Source organism: Mesoplodon mirus (assembly GCF_964341445.2).
Source record: "Mesoplodon mirus genome assembly, chromosome: 13".
Taxonomy (NCBI): Eukaryota; Metazoa; Chordata; class Mammalia; order Artiodactyla; family Ziphiidae; genus Mesoplodon; species Mesoplodon mirus.
Window position 1 is genome coordinate 48,251,290 of NC_138989.1, and position 12,670 is coordinate 48,263,959.

The 12,670-nt window shown below is 33.4% G+C and overlaps 1 protein-coding gene across 1 annotated transcript in view; it reads right to left on the reverse strand.

Moving 5' to 3' along the window:
- The window catches only part of CCDC178 (coiled-coil domain containing 178), a gene marked incomplete at both ends in the record, with an annotated part of 366,144 nt that overhangs the window by 233,829 nt on the left and 119,645 nt on the right, over positions 1-12,670 (reverse strand). The gene's annotated exons all lie outside the window — the stretch shown is intronic.

The window sequence follows — 12,670 nt, forward strand, 5'->3', positions numbered from 1 at the left end:
TCTCTTCAAAGTTTTCATAAGCTCCCATGTCTTTAATCATCAACACAGGAGCTGACTCACCAATCTTCTCCATTTCAACTCCTTCCCCAGTTTCCACTTACATAGTCTCTACTTGTCCAAAACAGATCATCTTCTCAGCAAGCCAATCATCAAAAGTTCTTTTTACCATAAATGTTACCATATTTTTTTCAAGTCAACCAATATTGTACCACCTCCTATAAATTCTGGTTCTTTTATTTGCATATCACACCCATTTTGACATCAGTCTTCCGGTTCTATCAGTGTCTCATCACTTCCCTGATGACAAACACACTTTTTTGGTAACAAATATCTGCAACTTGTGCTTTCATTTCATTTCATGTCATGTCATCCTACAAAATGCTGTTGAATTGGTCTTGCTACAGCCTATCTCTGAGCACACTGCACTCCATGAAAATTCTTCACGTCTCTCACTGCTTTACAAATTAAGTGTAAACTTTTCAACTGGGTCTTTGTGATATATCCCACACCTACATTCTCAGTTTTATCTCTCATTGTTTACCTGCATTAGTCATATAAGAACGCATTTAGATGGAAATTTGAAACAGTAATATAATTAAAAGTAGAATGTCTCCATATTATATTATTAAAGGCAATAAAATCAAACCACAACCATCAATATACCAAAAAAGTAATAATGACAAAAGTAGAAAGGCAGTGTCAACATGGAAAGCATTAAGCAAGATGATAGAAGCAAGAATCAATAAAACTATCATATAAATTAATTAAATTACTAAATCTGAATAGACTGAAAAAGGAAAATCATCCTAAATATTGCTCTATAAAGGTTACAAATGCACATCTAAAAAATAAGCCATAATAGTTGATAATAAAATGCAAAATTAGATTAGTCTAACAAGAAGAGCAGGGATTGATAATATTAACTTTAGAATAATACACAGGAGAGAATTATGATTATGTAAACAAAATATTATGACCAAACTGATCATTTAACAGCTATTCTATACATTAGATCCTCAGAACTTATTGATCTTATAACTGAAGGCTTGTATACTTTGACCTTCTATATATACAAATATATAAAGTAAAACCCACAAATTAATTCATGTAGAAAATTTCAACATACTACCAATAGACTGCAACATTCAAGTACACTGAAATATAGGAACTTTTATGTCATGAAAAGTATAATTAGGTTGAACTGAACATTTCATTCATTTATTTGCTCACACATTATCTATGGAGCAAAAGCTGCATTGATCATATTTGATAACCCCGTACAAATTAAACAAAAACTATTTAACAGAAATTTATTTTTTTCTTGCTTTACTGAAGTATAATTGATAAAATTATATACATTTAAAATGTACAATGTTATGATCTGATATAGGTATATTGTGAAACGATTACTACAATCAGGTTAACTAACACATCAATCACCTCATAGCTATCTTTTTTTGTGTGTGTATGATAAGAATTCTTAAGATCTACTGTGCCAATAAAATCCAAGTATAGAGTGGTAATTATAGTCACCATTCTATACATTAGATCCTCAGAACTTATTGATCTTATAACTGAAGGCTTGTATCCTTTGACTAGCATCTCCCCCCATTTCACCCACCCCCTTAACTCTGCTAACCATCATTCTACTGTACTCTGTTCCTATGAGTTCAACTTTTCTATTTTTTAATATCCCACAAATAGTAAGATCATATAGTATTTAACTTTCTCTGTCTGGCTTATTTCACTTAGCAGAGTGTCCTCTAAGCTTATCCACCTTGTTGCAAATGGCAAGATTTCCTTCTTTCTCATTTACTTCTCAAATTTTCTTTATCCATTCATCCATTAACAGACACTTAGGCTGTTTCCTCAACTTGGTTACTGTTGAGGAAATAATAATGCTACCATGAATATGGGAGTGCAGATATCTCTTCAAAATACTAATTTTGTTTCCTTCTAATATATACAGAGAAGTGGGATTTCTGTATATTTCTACTTTTAATTTTCTGAGGAATCTCCATGCTGTTTCCAATAATGGCTATGCCAATTTAGACAACCACCAACAGTGTACAACGGTTCCCTTTTTTCTACGACCTGGCCAAAACTTATTTCTTGCATTTTTGATAAAAGCCATTCTGACAGATGTGAGGTGATATCCCAGTGTGGTTTTGATTTGCATTGCCCTGATTAGTGATGTTGAATACTTTTACCTTTTCATTTATCTACTGGCCATTTGTATGTATTCTTTGGAAAAATGTCTTTTCAGGTCCTCCACCATTTTGAGGGGGTGTGAAGTAGAAAAGGACAGCTTTATTACTGTGCCAGGCAAGGGGAACACAGCGGGCTCCTGCCCCGAAAAACTGTGTGTGCCACCCCCAGAGGATCTGATGAGGGTTTTCTAACAATCGTTCAAGGGTGGGGTCTCTGACAAGATTAGGGTGTGTGGGGGGGGCCTGCACTCCTTTAATCTCCTCTCAGGTGGTTGATCTCCTCATCTTGATGAGCTTCTCTGGTCCCTTTAATCTTGCCTCAGCCTCCACCCATTGTTAACTGGATTATTTCTGTTATTTTGTTACTGAGTTGTATGAGTTACTTATATTTTGGCTATTAACCCCTTATCAGATATATGGTTTGCAAATATTTTCTCCCATTTGGTAGGCTGCCTTTTCAATGTATTGATTATTTGCTGTGCAGAAGCTTTTTAGTTTGATGCAGTCCTACTTTTTAACTTTTGCATTTGTTTCATATGCTTATGGTATTATATGCAAAAAAATTGTTCCCAAGAATAGTGTCAAGGAGATTTTTTTCCTATGTTTATTTTCCAGGAGTTTTATAGCTTCAAGTCTCATATTTAGGACTTTAATTCATTTCAAGTTAATTTTTTTGAGTGGTGTAAAATAGGGGTCCAGTTTCATTCTTTTCTATGTGGCTATCAGAGACTATTTTATTTCTTCCTTTCCTGGTTGGATGATTTTTCTTTTCCCTTCATAATTGCTCTGGCTAGGGCTTCCAGTACTGTGTTGAACAGAAGTGATGTGAACATCCTTGCCTTCTTCTTGACCTTAGAGGAAAAGCTGAAAGCTTTAGATGATGAAGAATGATGTTAGCTGTGGGCCTGTCAGCTTTTACTATGTTGAGGTACATTCCTTCTACACTTAACTGGTTTTTAAAAATTATGAATGGATGTTGAATTTTGTCAAATGCTTTTTCTACATCTGTTGAGATTATTATATAATATTTACCCTTCATTCTGTTAATGTGTTGTATTGCATTTATTCATTTATTGATCTGTGTATGTTGAACTAGCCTTGCATCCCAGGGATAAATATGACTTGGTTATGTGTTTGGTCCTTTTAATGTGCTGTTAAATTGGGTTTGCTAGCATTTTGTTGAGGATTTTTGCACACGTGTTTACTAAGGATATTGGCCTGTAGGTTTTTTTCTTGTAGTGTCCTTGTCTGGCTTTGGTATCAGGGTAATGCTGGCTTCATGAAATGAGTTTGGAAGTGTTCCCTCTTCTTCAATTTTTTTTGAAAAGTTTGAGAAGCATTGGTATTAATTCTGAAATGTTTGGTTGGACTCACCAGTAAAGATCCTGGGGTTTTCTTTGTTGGGGAGGTTTTGATTATTACTTCAATCTCCTTACTAGTAATCGATCTGTTCAGATTTCCTATTTCTTCACAGTTCAGTCTTGGTAGGTTATATATTTCTAGAAATGTATTCATTCTTCAAGGTTATCCAATTTGTTGACACATAATATTTCACAGTAATCTCTTATAATTCTTTGTATTTCTGTGGTATCAGTTGTAATCGTTCCTTTTATTTTTTATTTTTTCTTAGTCTAACTAAACTCTTGTTTATCTTTTAAAAAAAAAGTTTTTAGTGTCATTGATGTTTTCTATTGTTTTCTAGCCTCTATTTCATTTACTTCTGCTATTATGTCTGTTATTTTCTTCCTTCTGCTAATTTTGGGTTCAGTTTGTTCTTCTTTTTCTGGTCCCTTGAAGTATGGAGTTAGGCTGGTTGAAAGATCTTTCTTTTACCTTGTAGACATTTACTACTATAAACTTCCCACTTAAGACTGCTTTTACTGCATCCCATAAATTTGGTATATTATGTTTCCATTTTTGTTTCAAGATATTTTTTATTTCCCATTTGATTTATTCTTTGACTTTGGTTTGGAGTATGTTAAGTTCTACATATTTGTGAATTTTCTAGTTTCCTCTTGTTAATTTCCAGCTTCATACAACTGTGTTTGGAAAAGATACTTGGTATAATTTCAGCCTTTTAAAATGTGTTATGACTTGTTTTATGACCTAATTTATGATCTATTCCAGAGTATGTGCTGTGTTTGCTTAAGAAGACTGTGTCATCTGTTGCTGTTTGATGTAATGTTCTATACATGTCTGTTTTGGCCTAAAGTGTAGTTCAAGTCTAATGTTTCATTATTGATTTTTTTGTCTAAATAATTTATCCACTGTTGAAAGTGAGGTATTAAAGTCCCCTAGTATCACTGTATTGTTGTCTATTTCTCCCTTTATGTCTGTTAGTATATTTGCTCAATATATTTAGGTGCTTTGATATTAGATGCATATATATATTTACAATTGTTATATCCCTTTGATGAATTGCCCCCTTTATTATTATGTAATGACCTGTTTACAGGTAAGTAAAACTCTTGTTACATTTTTACTTAAAGTCTACTTGGTCTTATACAAGTAGAGCTACCCCTGCTCTTTGGTTTACATTTGTATGGAATATTTTTTTTTAAATTCTCTTCCCATTCAGTCTGTGTGTGTTCAAATGTGAAATGAATCTCTTGTAGACAGCATATAATTGGGTCTTGTTCTTTATCCTTTCTTTTAATAAACTTTCTGCCCCTTTCTCCCTTTCCTGCCGGACTCCAATAATGCATAGATTGTTTCTCTTGATGGTACCTCATATTTCAAGCTTCTTTCAAGCTTCTTAAGCTTTCTTTATTCTCTGTCATTCTTTTTCTTTGCTCCTTTCTGACTGAATAATTTCAAATGACCTGTCTTCTACTTCACAGATTCTTTCTTTTGCTTAATCAAGTCTGCTGCTGATGCTCTGTTGCTTTTTTTTCACTCACTGTATTCTTCAGTTTCAGATTATCTATCTTTTTTTCTTACAATTGATATCTCTGTTAAACTTCTCATTTCATTTGTGCATTATTTGCCTGATTTCATTGGACTGTCCTTCTGTGCTTTCTTGTAGCTCACTGATCCTATTCAAAACAACTGTATTAAATTCTGTTTCAGGCAAATTGTAAATCTCCATTTCTTTGGGGTAGGTTACTGGAAAATTATTGTGTTCCTTTACTAGTGTCATATTTCCTTAATTTTTAATGTTCCTTGAAGGCTTTTGTTGCTCTGTTTACATTTGAAAAAATAGTCACCTCTTCTAGTCTTTACTGACTTGCTTAGGGAGAGAGATAACTTCATTTGTTAGCCCAGCAAAGGATGCCGTGACTTTCTCAGACCTTTTCTATGGATATATCTGCTCCACACTTCTTGTTTCCTCTTGGAGTGGAATTCTTTTATCTTCTTTGAGTGCATCTGAAAGGCATGGATTGGGGTCTCCTGTTTGCATGTTCAGCCCTGAGCCCACTTCATGTGTATGCAGTGAGTACTGGAATTCTTAAGATTGTATGCCTTCTTTTAAGTCTGCAAAGCCAGCTGAGTGCTGACAGCTTCCTATTTGCTTTTCCTAGGCAATGCTAAATACTCAAGTTTGTGTGCTTTCTCTCAATCCCACGGAGTTGGGCTGGCTTTCTGTGCATGCTCAATAGCCATCTGCAAAGGTTCACATTTACTGCCCATGGGGGAAGTGTCTGTGAGTGAGGTGCTCACAGCATTAGGGATGCCCATGGACCAGTAGGAAGTGTCCACTGGTAAAGTATCCCCAGGTCTAATGGGCAGGATCCATGATGGAATCTATATAGTTGGATACATGTCCCTGCGATGTGTTACAAGCATTGCCTGTTGTGTACCTGTCTCTCCCTGCACCTCAGTCATGCTGCTCACATCAGTATTCTGGACGGGGTGAGAAAGAAGTGGGCCTCTTGGCTGCATCCTACAGCCAAGAAGTTAAGCACATTGGGGAAGCTAAGCACTCACTAATATGCCCTCACTTTCCCCCAGTGAGAGCAATCTCAGAAGTTGCAGGCTAAAGGGGTCTCCTTCGGCACTGACTGAGCTATGCCACCTTGGGGGAGAGGTGACATATGCAAAATGAAACTCGTCCTTTACCCTGTCCAATTCACCCTATCTCAGAATTTTTTGCTCGATGTTGTGCCAGAAATGCTCCCCTGGACTCTGGACTTCTACAAAGGTACTCTTGCCCATTAGTGACTGTCAAAATTGGTTTCTTTGGGGAAAGACAGTAGAAAATTCCTATTACACTATCTTGCTGGCATCCCTCCTTAACATAAATTTAAACAATACCCACTACCCTCTGCTCCCAACCTGTGGAAATAAAAAAATCTTATAAATAATTATTTTATTTATTTATTGCCTTTTTTTCCCCCCTCAAAAAGTCTCAAGGAAGTTAAATTTCCTACTTTGTGACTAAGTCAATGTGCAAGTAAAAACATTAAATGAGAATGCTACATATTAAAGTTGTATTCAGAGAATACATGAATATTATGAGTGAAAAACAAAAAAGTATTCAACTCAAGTTGCTAAAAAATAGAAACAGAAATAGAAAATAAAATTATGAAAATCAATCAAATGGAATGATAAAGAAAAAAGCTGAAATTAATGAATTAAAAACAAAAATAATGTATCTTTATAAATAAATGAAAATTTGGAGTTTGTGGAAAAAACAACCAGAAGGCAAAAAATTAAGACTAATCAAGGAAAAGGAAAAATAAGAGGCTAATACATGAGAAAATTATAACTAGAGAAGCAGAAAAGATGAAACTATTGCTATTTCATACAACTTAATGATAAATTTGAAAATCTCATTAAAATGACCTTTTCTAGAAAAAATAAATTTAAAATACTGACACAAAAACTAGAAAATATTAATTATGTAAAAACCAAAGAAGATATAGAATAAGTTTTGAAATGTTTTTCTTCACAAAAGAACCAAGCTCAGATAACATCTTTTGGGAGGCAATTCACTATGATGTTTATACATTTCTGTGACAGCTTTTATCTGGAACTATCTTTTCAAAATTTACTGCATAGACAATGTAATGCCTTCCTCTGGGGCAAAGGCTGGGCAAGTTTGCTAGATAACTTATAAAATTGGGGTTTTTCTACATTCCAGGTTCTTTAGCTGTGATAAAAACCCCCTGTGTATGGAGCATCTGCCTGGACCACGTTCACGTTACTCCCATGACACTTGGAGCCAAGGGGAACCTACAAACATGAAGCTCACACAGCCATGTGTACTGAGTAATAGTCCTCTGTCTCTCACTCAGGAGTTTCAAGTCTTCTGTCCGCTCTTGTAAAGCAGTGGCAGCTAACTTGTTAGCTTGTAAGTAAGGTAAAATCTCTGACTTTTCACATATCTTAATAGTACCATGGGAGAATTTCTCAAACTTTCAACGAACTGAAATGCCTCATGCTCTTTAGCATAGAAAAAAAGAACAAAAGCTTATTATTTCATTTTTAAAACTCCAAGAAATTTCTGATACCAATATCTTGAATGAAGTACAAAACAGAAGAACTGTAGACCAATAGATGTTCACCATTAAATGACTGGAAATTGAATCCAGTAATGCATTACAGTTTTAATAAAGCATTATCAAGTAAGGTATACTTAACAATGAAATTTGATATTTGGAAACATACTTACTTTAATTGATCAAAAGAGAAAATCACATATTTATGATATTACACTGCAGTAGGAGAAGGTATTTCAAAAGTGGCAGACACACTAGGAAATTAATGTTACTTGGAAAAATCATAATTCCAAAGTGTGATCATAGAGTATTATCACAATTATGTAGAAAAAAATACCAATATACAGAAAAACTGAAATGGACTATAACCAAGTAGTTGTAATAGATGCCTCTAGATAGTTGGGGAAAAAAAGCTGAAAACATAGTTGATTGCCAGTTCAAACAATAAAAATTCTATTTAAACTTTATATATAGTGCTTTAACCCATAGTATTAGCAGTAATTCATGAAAATATCTGTAAGACGTAACATGATGTTAGAGAGAGATGTAGAAAGAAGGGAAGTTTCTTCCTTGTTTAATGAATCATGCTCTAAGCAAACATTCAAAATATATTAAATTTTTATTTGGGAATGACTCATATCCATGCTACATTTTTCTTTATATTCTAGTGTTACCCTCTCTTGATTTCTAACTCCTTATGATCATTGCAGGACTGGGTGGGTTTGTGCAAAAACCTGAAGGGTCCCAGAGACAAAATTAGTACTGTTTTGCTACCAGTCCTCAAATCAAAATGTTCATTCCTCAAAGAGCTGTAGATTTGAACAAGTTGCTTTAAAAAAGCAATACGATGAACCTAATGAACGTTACTGCATGTGAATAATTAATGTTTAATCCTATCAGAATTATTTTTAAAAGAGTTATTAATTATGCAAAATACATTCTTAAGTTTTAAAAATTTCATGCTATATGAAAATCTTCTGGTGGTAAGAAAATCATCAAGGCAAACTATTCTTGCCTAGGAGATTCATTGGTCAGTCTTCTAAATGTTTCCAATGAAAATGCATTCATTTCCCACTATTAAGAACAAAGAATACATGTTTTTTATTTATAATAATACCTAATATAGCAAGTCAGTGAGCCAGGAACACAATTTATTGCTTGTAATTTGAATGTTGTCACTATATTCAAGTCTGTTTTTCACATCTTCCATTTTCATGCTGATTACATTTTTAAATTGAGGCTAGGGTTTTGGTCATCCAATATTAAGTGCCCCCAAAACAGCAGTACTTATAAACTAGTCACGTGAATGAAGAAATGATGAGTGGCCAATAGGAGAATAAGTTTTTAAATTGTGTAATCTTTAAAATGATCTCAGATTAAATGTTTCTGATTTTTACTATGTCTGTATCTGGCTGTCCAATAAATTAGTGAATCACTGCCTCTATATTAAGCTAAGAATTTATCACATGAAAGAGTCAAGAAATGATTCAATAGCCAAACTTGAAATAGCAATAGACAAGGGAAGAGGTAATTCCTGAGAGTGGGAAATATGAAGCAAAATAAAAACTAATAAACAATACAAAGTACTGGGAGACTGTCTCTGCTAGATCTCAATCTGGAAATTGCTTGTGTCTGCCACAGATTCACTGTATCAGTAGTTCACTGTACCCCTCTCATATCATACCCTAAGTTATAGGGAGGAGAGCAAGACTACAGAAAGAACACTAGAGAAAGGCACTGATGTAGAAAAGGCAAGTGGGACTTCTGAGGATGGCTCATGATAGATTAAAATGCTTTAAACTTCAGTTTTGTTTGGACCTTCCCAGAAGCAAAGAGGGAGATTAGTAGCTAGAGTCATAGTACTCTAATGAACATGCAATACAGAAATTTTAATCTTAAGCAATTTGCATTTGCAAATTATAGGCAATTAGAAAAAACTGAATGACATTCAAGAAATCTATCATTTAAAGATATCTCATATGGAACTGCTTATTGAAAAAGACTGAATTTAACTCTAGCACCACACTGTCTACTCTCTGACGTTTATGTATATTTTTCTTAAAGTATTTTATTAGCTGTTCGTATTTCTAATTCTATGGTGTGTTTTCTCGCATCCTCAATTAATTCCATTGTGGCTTTTATAAAGTTTTTTAATAAGCAATTTCTTTAGATGATCCATAATTGTGATCAATTCTTTTGTCCAGCAGGGACAACCCAGATTAATAACACCACATTTATAATGATGCCTAATAATCCTTGTTTCTTTCTGGGGATGCTTTACATTATATACATACTTACAATTTTTTATCTCATCCAATTTCTAAACAGGGATGAGAATAGGTTTTCCATGATGAATTTCATTGTCTTTCCACTCTTTCACATCAAGAACTGATCATAATCATAGACAGTGTCACTAATGATGAGCTATATCAATCTCTAAACTTTTCATGTTCTATCTCTACTCTGCTGATCATATAAGGTGAATGCACAACAAAGACCTATCCAAGACAATTTCATATAAATTAAAAGGTTATTTCAAAAGCATTATTGAGATATTTAGCAGAATCCTTAATTGTAGGAAAGCAACAGACAATGTACCCATTTTCACCTAGACAGAAGAGAATAGATGGCAAATTTCTTATGTTATTATCAAGGACAGAGGATGAGAGAGAGAGAGAGAGATTCAGCTTTTGCGTACAGCACGAATATTTGCTAAAGTATCAGTCTGATGCAGTATGGAAAGAATCTCTGAAATGCTACTGCTTTTAGCCACTATCATGCATGTGGACAGAAAAATTACACCCAAAAAAGCATACATTCATCCATTTAATCATTCATTCAGTCATTGAATGAATTTTTATTGAGACCCTCCCTGTGCCAGGCACAGTTCTGAGCTTTTAGGATACCGAGAGGAATGTGGCAGAAAATTTCCTGTCCTCATAAAGATTACATTATTACAGCAGGATTAGTCAGACAGCAAAGAAGTAAAAACGAATGAACAAAGCAAGTTCAGATAGAGATTGGTGCTAAGAAAAAAACCCGAGACTATGTGATGTGTTCGAATGGCTGGGTGTAGGTACACTTTGGGGTGGGAAAGCAGAGACAGCTTCGGGATGAAAAGAAATACAGCTCTCAATTACTGAGAGGCTAGTTATACAGGATTTTTTCCCTTCATCTCTCTCCTGATGACCATATTTTGTCATTTCACTAATTATTATGGTTCCATTAAAGTGTTGAAATGCCACTCAGTAAATGATTCCTGAAATCCCACTGTGTCCTCAGCACCAGTACAATTGGAAAATGTGGTAGAGTTCAAACAAATAATTCCACTGCTGTGATAAAATGTGAGGTGGGGAATGATGCTTAACTCAGTAAGTAACTTAAAGCTTCTTGTTTTGAGAGCTGCATTTGACTTTAAGCTTCCCCAGTCCATCAAACCTCCAGGAACTCCTCCAAGAGGAGGCAACATTTGTTGCCACTAGATGGCACCAGTTAATTTCATATTTTTAAGACAAAAACCACAAAAACCCAACATACATTTTTCTATGTAAAAGCCACATTTAACAGGGAAAAATGTTACTTGGCACTATTATTAATAAAAGTATTGTTCTTTTATTAATAATTTTCTTATAGGAGGGATCACAGCAATAGCATTATAGATGGTATGATCATTCACTCACATACATGTCTATTTGATGTATATTTGTTCCAAATAATCTTTTTGAAAATGTATTATCAATGTCTTTGAAATGTTAAAGGGAAAAAAGGGAATTGAATTTATTGAATACATATCATAACTGAATATATAAATATCAGGATCAAAAATATCTGATAAAAGTATATTATGATAATACATATAATTTTTAAAGTTTTGCAGGAAATAGTTTTAATAAAATGCAGTAGAGTTGTTTATTTTTTTATTATTTTTACTTTATTTTAATTTTTTAATTGAAGTATAGCTGATCTACAATGTTGTTAGTTTCAGGTGTATAGCAAAGTGATTCAGATATATGTATATATATCTATGTATGTATATATATTTTTTCAGATTCTTTTTCCTTACAGGTTATTACAAAATATTGGGTATAGTTCCCTGTGCTATACAGTAGGTCCTTGTTGGTTATCTATGTTAATAGTAGTGTGTATATGTTAATCTCAAACTCCTAATTTATCTCCCCCCCCTTTCCCCTTTGGTAACCAAGTTTGTTTTCTATGCCATACTCTTTAGAATTTTAAATTTCATATCAAAACAACATTCTGAAGTATTTTGAATTAATTTTATACTTTCTGTAACTTTCTTGCTAATTTGTTTCCATCATTCCTAGGGGTTGCTTATTTTTGAGAAGTAATTTCTGTTGCATCTCAAGTAATAGTAATATTTAAAAATATATTTTCAAAAACCATGGTATTTATTATGTCAATTAAATGTAACAAAAACTCTTATGAAATGTAAAATGGGATGTGAATCACTTAGCTAAATGTATATGATTTAGTCATATATCAAAAATTTAATATGTATAGCTTTATAAAACTTAATAAAACTTCAGATCTAAAAAGACACACTTTACCATATGATCTCCTTGTTTCTGACTAGTTACTGTTCAATTAAAACATATGCAAGTATAAAATATCCTCATTTTTTAAAAAGAAGTGGCTGGTAAACATTCAAATAATGTTTATTCAGAAACAAAACTATTTTCACATTTCCTGTTAAAAATATAAAAATGGCTCTGAATAACCTGCCATCAGTAGACTTTGAAATAAAAGTACAGTGAAAAGTGAGAGTGCACATAAAATGCACTGAAAAGAATGCATACAGCATTCATATGCTGTATGAATATAATTACTTATAGGAAATTAAAAAAAAAGAAAACGTTGCATGTTTATTACGCTAACATATTTATTTAAAAAATCTAAACATCTTTGCTACTTCAGTATGAAAAATGAGTGCCTCAAACTAGCTGTTAATTTGACTATCACTATATTTCCTTCATTCTAAAACAGTCCAAAAATAATACT